Here is a 9,037-nt window from a genome sequence, read left to right as displayed (position 1 = left end):
GTGCATATAGAAAAGAATCAGCCTCTCCAAAATATTCACATTTTGCTACAAGGCAGCCTGAAATGAAGATAACAAAATAATTCCCAACTGTATTAAAACCTCTAGCCTAATATTGTACAGATTAGGCTAGTGGTTTGAATATTTGGCCTGATCAGTGTATAGGTATATGACAACTGTCTGTGACTACCTGACATGCATGCATAGGGACACATTGGGAAGTGGCAGTATCAGCTGGTATTTGAAACAAAGACACAAAGTACTGTAGTGTGGATAACCAACATTTTACATATGCAAAGTAAATTTTTGGGTTCACTGAAACTCAAGTTGAACTGATCTGTGATCACTCTGTGATCTTTAAAGTTTTTATGAAAGCTGATGCACACATAAATGAAAAAATGAGGGGTTTTACCTCCAGTGCCTTATTACAAACACATTTGGATGATAGAATAACAACAAATCCAAAAAAAACTGTTCATTTATACATGGGGCTTTATTGTTTTGGGTCAAAAGATGAAGCTTTTACAAAACACAATGCACAGATGTACAGAGACATTATTATATCCTCTTTCACCCTTTTGTAAGATGTATGAACACACAAATCAGGATACACCCATTCCAGTGAGTGCAGAGTAAATCCTATAAGCAGTGAAAGTCCTTGTAATATTATGAAGGATACATTAAATAAAGTGATGAATGCTCTCACTGAGTGGCGATATAGGAAAAGAAAATATGTCAGATTTATCACACTGAGTCTGAAGGTGTTTAGGACGAGTGGAAATTCTGTTTGCATTACCTTGGATCCTGATATACAGTCACATATAAAAGTTTGTAATACTGGCTATTCATTGTGGTGGCTCCACTTCACCACCTGGCATTAGATTCTACCTCAGGCACAATAGTGAGGTGTGAACACATTTCCCACAAGTCCCTGGTTTACTAGATTTGCGAATGACAGTTCTTTGGGAAGACACAAGTGTAGACACTCTAAGGAACACTTGAGGATGAGAGGATGAGGAAAACAAAAAGTAATAAGGTGTCCAAATAAAAAAACAAAATTTAAATGAAATTTCAATATACATAAATACACAATATATTGTTTAGGACAAAAGACAATAGCCCAACACCTCGTTTCCAAGGTCATGAGGAAGGTTTTGTTTTTTAACTTAATGCAAACTTGGAGTTAATTCTCTGAATAATGTGTACCTGTTACCTGAACTAAGAGGACAGGAAGCCATCTCTGTTCCCCTGCCACCCACCTACAATTTTCTGGGTTGAACACTGCATCTTGTGTCAGAGGAATCCACATGCATTAGTGACTACTTGATCATAGCAGACCAACAAGTTGTCTTTTTATAACTACAGGTCCAGACAACAAAATGTCTGCTTACCACTATAGAAAGGTGATAGGGCCACATAAGTATAGCTCTAAGGTCATCATTTATTATTTATATTAGTGGGTTTGGCACAATGACCTTAGTAAAATCCACTATGCAATGTATAATTTTTAGAAGTGTTTATTCACCCAAATAGGACATTTTTTAGATATCAGAAGGTCATATTGCCACCCAAGTTTCTAGATTGTTCCTTATGTACATAGTGTCCTAGCTAAGTTTCCCACCTTAGCTTTCCTTGCCTAGCAATAACACCGCTACCCAATTTATCACAGAATGTTGCCACTTGGCCTTAAGCCAATGTCTACCTAACACTGAAATAAATATCATTTTTTTGTAGACTTAACCTTTAAATCCCTGGGTGATCATCCCAAGTATCATATTCTTCTTTGCTGGACCATTCTTTAGCTTGACAAGTTTGCATTCTCTGCTAATTGCTTTAGGTTGACATGCCTCTTAGAATCTCTACAAAATAGGGAAAGCAAACAAATATTATCTGAAGTTTTCTAATAGACAAATAATATCATAAACATGTCTTAGCTACAGAACAAACAAGACCAAAAGGACATATGCAAATTGTAATGCTAAGCTTAAGTATATTATTTTTCAGCCAATGTCCAACTCAAAAAAACACTATATGGAAGATTTCGTCTAAAATTCAGTTTTCTTGTATGACTTTTGTAAGTGAGGAATAATGGAATCCATTTTATTCACCTGAATAAAGACCTTCAATTATATGGCATATTCTGTTTTTTAAATATGAAATTTTCCAGGTTTGACTTTAGCTAATCAATAACCAGTAAAAACTTTTGTCTTCCACCTGAATAAATACACTGGATAATCGGGTGATCCAACAATTTTCATTCATAATTATCTTGATTTCTATTCTTAAAATGTTCTCACTTTTCTGAAATCAATCTCTACCAAAGAAATACCAAATTAGTTTTTTTGCCACCAGAGGGCAGTGTAGTGTGATCAGTTCATTTGTGCAACACATGGATATCCTCCGCAGTTATAGTTGGTGTTCTTTAGGCTAGTAAAACAATCGACAATAAATGCTGGGAGCATCAACTACTTGTAAAAATAAACTGTTAGTATGCATTAACATTTGAACTCCTCTATATCACTGGTTGCATCATTCCAGGCAGTATCAATAAGTAAATTGTTCTGTTGGCACCATAATAACGGTTGAGCAGGTTCCAAAGACAACCATGGAAACAAACTCAAATTTTCTGATTCCTTTGCCATTTTGTATTCTCTTATGGAAATCACATCAAAATATATGTAAAATCAAGGGGGAGAAAAAAAAACATATCACAGATAATAATACTCAATATTTTCTTGTGCAAATAAAGCCACATATGGCTGCCTGTGGTGTAAAGCTGAACACCGGACTTTTCTGTGGAGAGGTCTAGATTACGGGTAGAGACCACTTTTCTCTGTCTTCTTTCTATAGTAATGTATCCATACTCTCTTCATTATAATTACCACAATGCTGAATAACTTTCCTGACAAAACAATATAAAAAAAGATGAAAAAAATAAATAATGTAATCTGCATATTACATCACACTTTTGTCAAATACTAAAAGTAGAGTAGAGAAAGGTTAGATAGACTACTAATAGAACAAGCAGGTGAGGTTCTGGAAAGCAGACACACTTACTGCACATTTCAGGAATTCTGAATTCTGGCTGCATTGACTTGCACAGAACTAAAACTTCAATAAATTCTGACTGTAGCATAACTGGGTCCGAAAAAGAAAAGATTGTTTCCCCTCAGCAGTAAATTTCTGGGCGGGCCCCTTTTGCTACTTGACTGCCTCAGATTAGTAGCAAGTGTTCGCAATAGTAGCTAGTGATCCGATCAATGAACTCCCACAAAAGGATTTTTTAGTAGGTTCTTACATAAATCTTCTTTATCATGCTGTTGGAACAGCAAGAAAACACCAACAAGCCCACTAGGGAATCAGCGAGTACTTGTATATTTTTTTTCAAGCTATCCACACACAAACACTATGAGAACATACACTCATACGCATGAAGCAAGTGTCCTTGCTAACCTAAAAAGATGAAAACGATCTGGCAGAGTAAGCTTTTACACAAAAGAAGTGCTATATCTCTGAGACCATAAAAGAGTAATTGTTTGTTGCAGCCATATTGAGTTGGTGGACCCAGATGCCAAACTGCGTTCAGAGTTAAGTTCTTATTTAGGCAGTTGAATTAGATGAAACTTGTATCAGGAAACTACCAATGTATAACACATTCATAAGGAGATTGTTCTGTGTATTACCTAGCCATATCCTTTGTTTCTTGGCATGAAGTTGGCATGTTGACCACATCCACCAGCAGTGGCAGTCCTCCTTCCTTGATTAGAAGAGGGCAGTATTTGTCCGCTAAATTAAAGGGCAAAAAAAAAAAAAAAATCTAAGTAAAATTAACTCAATTAATAAAATGAACAATACATTGACTGTTTTTCTTTACCAGGAGATACGGTATTTTCAGCCACTCTCTAGGTACAGTAAGTACTGGCATGTAATGGCTTAATTATATGTTGGTACACAATCCCATAAAGGTCTTTATTTTCCAGCCTCTAAGCCCTCAGTAAATTTAAAAATGAGCATTTAATATACTCACGATATACAGATACAAGGTTGTACAAAGCCCACGTTGCCCAGTGTTGACTAACAGAGGAAACACTCTGGGGTAGAAGTCTAAGAATTGGCTCAAATGACCTGTAACACAAACACAACTTTAAATGTATTTTGTCTCTCCAATGCATTTCAAACAGTACAGATATTTTTAATAACTAGGACAACTGTTAGTGGGTTACATAGTGAATTAGGTTTAGTGTTCAGAGATAAATAAAGTAAAGCCAGACTATGGATATTTAAGAATTTACATATTCCTAACAGGCAGTGAATAAGCTTAAAACAAAACATCTATAACCTCTACAGTTGCAAACATCTTCATCCCTAAAGCTTAGAGCAGAAAAACTAAGATTCTTCAAATACTTTTCAGCAGCTTATCTTCTCCCTGATCCCCCTTAATTTCCATCATCAAAATCTAAATACCTGGCTGTCTATCCAATGGCCACAGATTCATTTTAGGGGTTAGGTGGCTGTTGCACAATAATTCTGGGAACTTCAACCTCACCCTGACAACTCACCATTTCCCCTTTCTGATCACAACGTTATCACTTTCAACCTATCAAACTCTTGCCCCCCTTTGCCACACCCCAGACCTGGTCAGTGGCAGAGAGATATCCGTAACTTTGACCACAACCTATTCTCAAACTGTTTTGCATCCCTAACCCCCACTCTCGCCAAAATCACCTGCCCAGATGTAGCTGCCACCCAGTTAAACCATTCTCATTCCTTAGCTCTGGATAAAGTTGCCCCTACCACCATCAACTACCCCCGCCCTGCCAACACCCAGCGCTGGCACAACAATCACACCAAACAGCTACAACAGCCGAGCACAAGTGGAGAAAATTTGGCCTCAGCGCTGACTTCATGGACTACAAAGCCAAGCTACAAAACTAACACCGAACTCACGGTCACCAAGCAAAATTACTTCTCCGCTGTCATTTCCTCCCAAGCTTCCAACCCACGTAACCTCTTTTCAACAACTGACTCTTTCCTAAACCCCACACCCGCTTCTCCCACAACAACCTTCACTGCCCAAGAAATAGCCACCTACTTTAGAGAGAAAATTGACAAAATCAGACATGATGTCTCTGCTGACCGAGCCACGCCAACCATACCCACCCCTTCCACCTGTAAATCTTCATTGGCCTCCCTCAGCCCTGTTACTGTGGACAAAGTCTCCTCTCTTCACCCATTATCTCCATCTACTACCTGTCCACTTGACCCGATTCCCTCTGATCTACTCCGTGCCCATTCCTCCACCCTGGCTCCTGCCCTAACCAAACTATTCAACCTCTCCCGTTCTACTGTTATATACCCTTCCGCTTTCAAACATGCCATAATTCTCCCTATCCTGCTATCTATAAATAAAAAAAGAAAAAATTCTGTATTTCTGTCAAAAAAAGACATTTCATTCTGATACCACTTGCTATCTATCAAAATAAACAGAAAACAATTCTGTATTTCTGTAAAAAAAAGACAGATATTTCATTCTGATACCACTAGCTATCCATCAAAATAAACAGAAAAATGTTTGTATTTCTGTAAAAAAAATACAGATATTTCATTCTGATACCACTTGCTATCTATCACAATAAATAAAAAAAATTCTGTATTTCTATAAAAAAAATACAGACATTTCATTCTGAACCAGCTTGCTATTAAAATAAACAGAAAAAAATTTTGTATTTCTGTAAAAAAATACAGATATTTCATTCTGATACCACTTGCTATTAAAATAAACAGAAAAAAATCTGTATTTCTGTAAAAAAAAATACAGATATTTCATTCTGATACTACCTACTATCAATCAACATAAACATAAAAACTTCTGTATTTCTTTAAAAAAAATACAGATATTTCATTCTGATACCACTTACTATTAATCAAAATAAACAGAAAAATGTTTGTATTCTGTAAAAAAAATACAGATATTTCATTCTGATACCACATGCTATTTAATAAACAGAAAACAATTCTGTATTTCTGTAAAAAAATACAGATATTTCATTCTGATACCACTTGCTAACTATCAAAATGAACAAAAACATTTCTGTATTTCTGTTTTCTTTTTTTTTTTTTGTTTGATTTTTTTTATAGTCTGACATTTGCACTCATGTTGGTTTGCCCCCACACAAATCCTGTGTTCATTTGTAGTTGTGTTATCGGTTTGTTGTCATTGTGCTGTGCTGTGCTGCCTGATCCTAGCACTATTGTATACAAACACACTTCCACTTGTTGTCCAAACTGGTTGTCCAGCTGAGTTGCATACTCATTCTAACACACCTGATGGTGATGGAAGGAGGTCCAGGTTGCTAAGCACAACATCAAACCACATACAGATATTTCATTCTGACACCACTTGCTATCTATCAAAATAAACAGAAAACAATTCTGTATTTTTGTAAAAAAACCAGATATTTCATTATGATACCACTTGCTATCTATCAAAATAAACAGAAAAATGTCTGTAATTTTGTTAAACAAATACAGATATTTCATTCTGATACCACTTGCTATCTATCAAAATAAAATTTCTGTATTTCTGTAAAAAAATATGGTTATTTAATTATCATACCACTTGCTATCAATCAAAATAAACATACAAATTTCGGTATTTCCGTAAAAAAAAATACTGATATTTCATTTTCATACGACTTGCTATCTATTGTATTTCTTTAGAAAAATACAGATATTTCATTGTGATACCACTTGCTCTCTATCAAAATAAACAGAAAAATGTCTTTATTTCTGTAAAAAATTACAGAATTTTCATTCTGATTCCACTTGCTATCTATCAAAATAAACAGAAAAATGTTTGTATTTCTGTAAAAAAAAATACAGATATTTCTTTGTGATACCACGTGCTATCTATCACAATAAACAGAAATTTTTTGCTGTATTTTTGTAAAAAAAAAAAAAATACAGGCATTTCATTCTGAGCCACTTTCTATTTAATAAACAGAAAAAAATTCTGTATTTCTGTAAAAAAATACAGATATTTCATTCTGATACCTCTTGCTATCTATCAAAATAAACAGAAAACAATTCTGTATTTTTGTAAAAAAAATACAGATATTTCATTATGATACCACTTGCTATCTATCAAAATAAACAGAAAAATTTCTGTAATTTTGTTATTTCATTCTGATACCACTTGCTATCTATCAAAATAAACAAACAAGTTTCTGTATTTCTGTACAAAAAATACAGATATTTAATTCTGTTACCACTTGCTATCAAAATAAACAGAAACATTTCTGTAATTTTGTAAAAAAAACAGATATTTGTTTCTGATACCACTTGCCAGCTATCAAAATAAAATTTCTGTATTTCTGTAAAAAAAACTACAGATATTTCATTCCGATAGCACTTGCTATCAAAATAAACAGAAAAAAATTAGTATTTTTGTAAAAAAATTACAGATATTTAATTCTGATACCATTTGCTATCAAAATAAAAAAAGAAAAAATTCTGTATTTCTTTAAAAAAATACAGATATTTCATTCTGATTCTACCTACTATCAATCAACATAAACATAAAAAATTCTGTATTTCTGTTAAAAAAATACAGATATTTCATTCTGATACCACTTTGCTATCTATCACAATAAACAGAAAAATTTCTGTATTTCTGTAAAAAAAATACAGACATTTTATTCTGAACCACTTGCTATTAAAATAAACAGTTAAAAATTCTGTATTTCAGTAAAAAAAAAATACAGATATTTTATTCTGATACCACTTGCTATTTATCAAAATAAACAAACAAGTTTCTGTATTTCTGTAAAAAAAAAATTCAGATATTTCATTCTGAACCACTTGCTATCAAAATAAACTGAAAAAAGTCTGTATTTTTGTAAAAAAAAATACAGATATTTATTTCTGATACCACTTGCTATTTATCAAAATAAACAGAAACATTTCTGTAATTTTGTAAAAAAAATACAGATATTTCATTCTGATACCACTTGCTATCTATGAAAATAAACAGAAACATTTCTGTATTTCTGTAGAAAAATACAGATATTTAATTCTGAAAACACTTGCTATCTATCAAAATAAACAGAAAAACTTCTGAATTTCTGTAAGAAAATTCCAGATATTTCATTCTGATACCACTTGCTATATATCAAAATAAACAGAAAAATGTCTGTATTTCTGTAAAAAATACAGATATTTCTTTCTGATACCACTTGCTATCTATCAAAATAAACAGAAAAATTTCTGTATTTCTGTAAAAAAAATAAAGACATTTCATTCTGAACCACTTGCTATTAAAATAAACAGAAAAAAATTCTGTATTTCTGTAAGAAAAAAATACAGATATTTCATTCTTATAGCACTTGCTATGTATCAAAATAAACAAACAAGTATCTGTATTTCTGCAAAAAAAACTTACAGATATTTCATTCTGATACCATTTGCTATCAAAATAAACAGAAAAAAATTCTTTATTTCTGTAAAAAAAGACAGATATTTCATTCTTATACCACTTGCTATCTATCAAAATAAGCAGAAAAATTTCTGTAATTTCGTAAAAAAAAAACAGATATTTTATTCTGATACCACTTGCTATCTATCAAAATAAAATTTCTGTATTTCTGTGAAAAAAAATACAGATATTTCATTCCGATACCACTTGCTATCAAAATAAACAGAAAAAAATGTAGTATTTTTTAAAAAAAATTACATATATTTCATTCTGATACTACTTGCTATCTATCAAAATAAACAGAAAAATGTCTGTATTTCTGTAAAAAAATACAGATATTTAATTCTGATACCACTTGCTATCTATCAAAATAAACAGAAAAATTTCTGTATTTCTGTAAAAAAAATACAGATATTTCATTCTGATACCACTTGCTATCAAAATAAACAGAAACATTTTCTGTATTTGTGTAAAAAAAAAATACAGATATTTCATTCTGATACCACTTGCTTCCTATCAAAATAAACAAAAAAATTTCTGTATTCCCATAAAAAAAAATACAGATAT

At 32.6% G+C, this 9,037-nt stretch overlaps 1 long non-coding RNA gene across 1 annotated transcript; it reads right to left on the bottom strand.

Annotated features, from left to right (window-relative positions):
* Positions 1-471: 471 nt before the first annotated feature.
* Positions 472-5,386, bottom strand: LOC140321119 (uncharacterized). The gene is made up of 3 exons (XR_011918831.1): positions 4,025-5,386; positions 3,681-3,783; positions 472-2,899 (listed from the first exon to the last, which is right to left on the bottom strand). It is a non-coding gene; the product is annotated as an uncharacterized lncRNA (long non-coding RNA).
* Positions 5,387-9,037: the final 3,651 nt, after the last annotated feature.

This window comes from Pyxicephalus adspersus, unplaced genomic scaffold, assembly GCF_032062135.1.
Source record: "Pyxicephalus adspersus unplaced genomic scaffold, UCB_Pads_2.0 Sca787, whole genome shotgun sequence".
Taxonomy (NCBI): Eukaryota; Metazoa; Chordata; class Amphibia; order Anura; family Pyxicephalidae; genus Pyxicephalus; species Pyxicephalus adspersus.
This window is presented reverse-complemented; position numbering and strand designations above follow the sequence as displayed.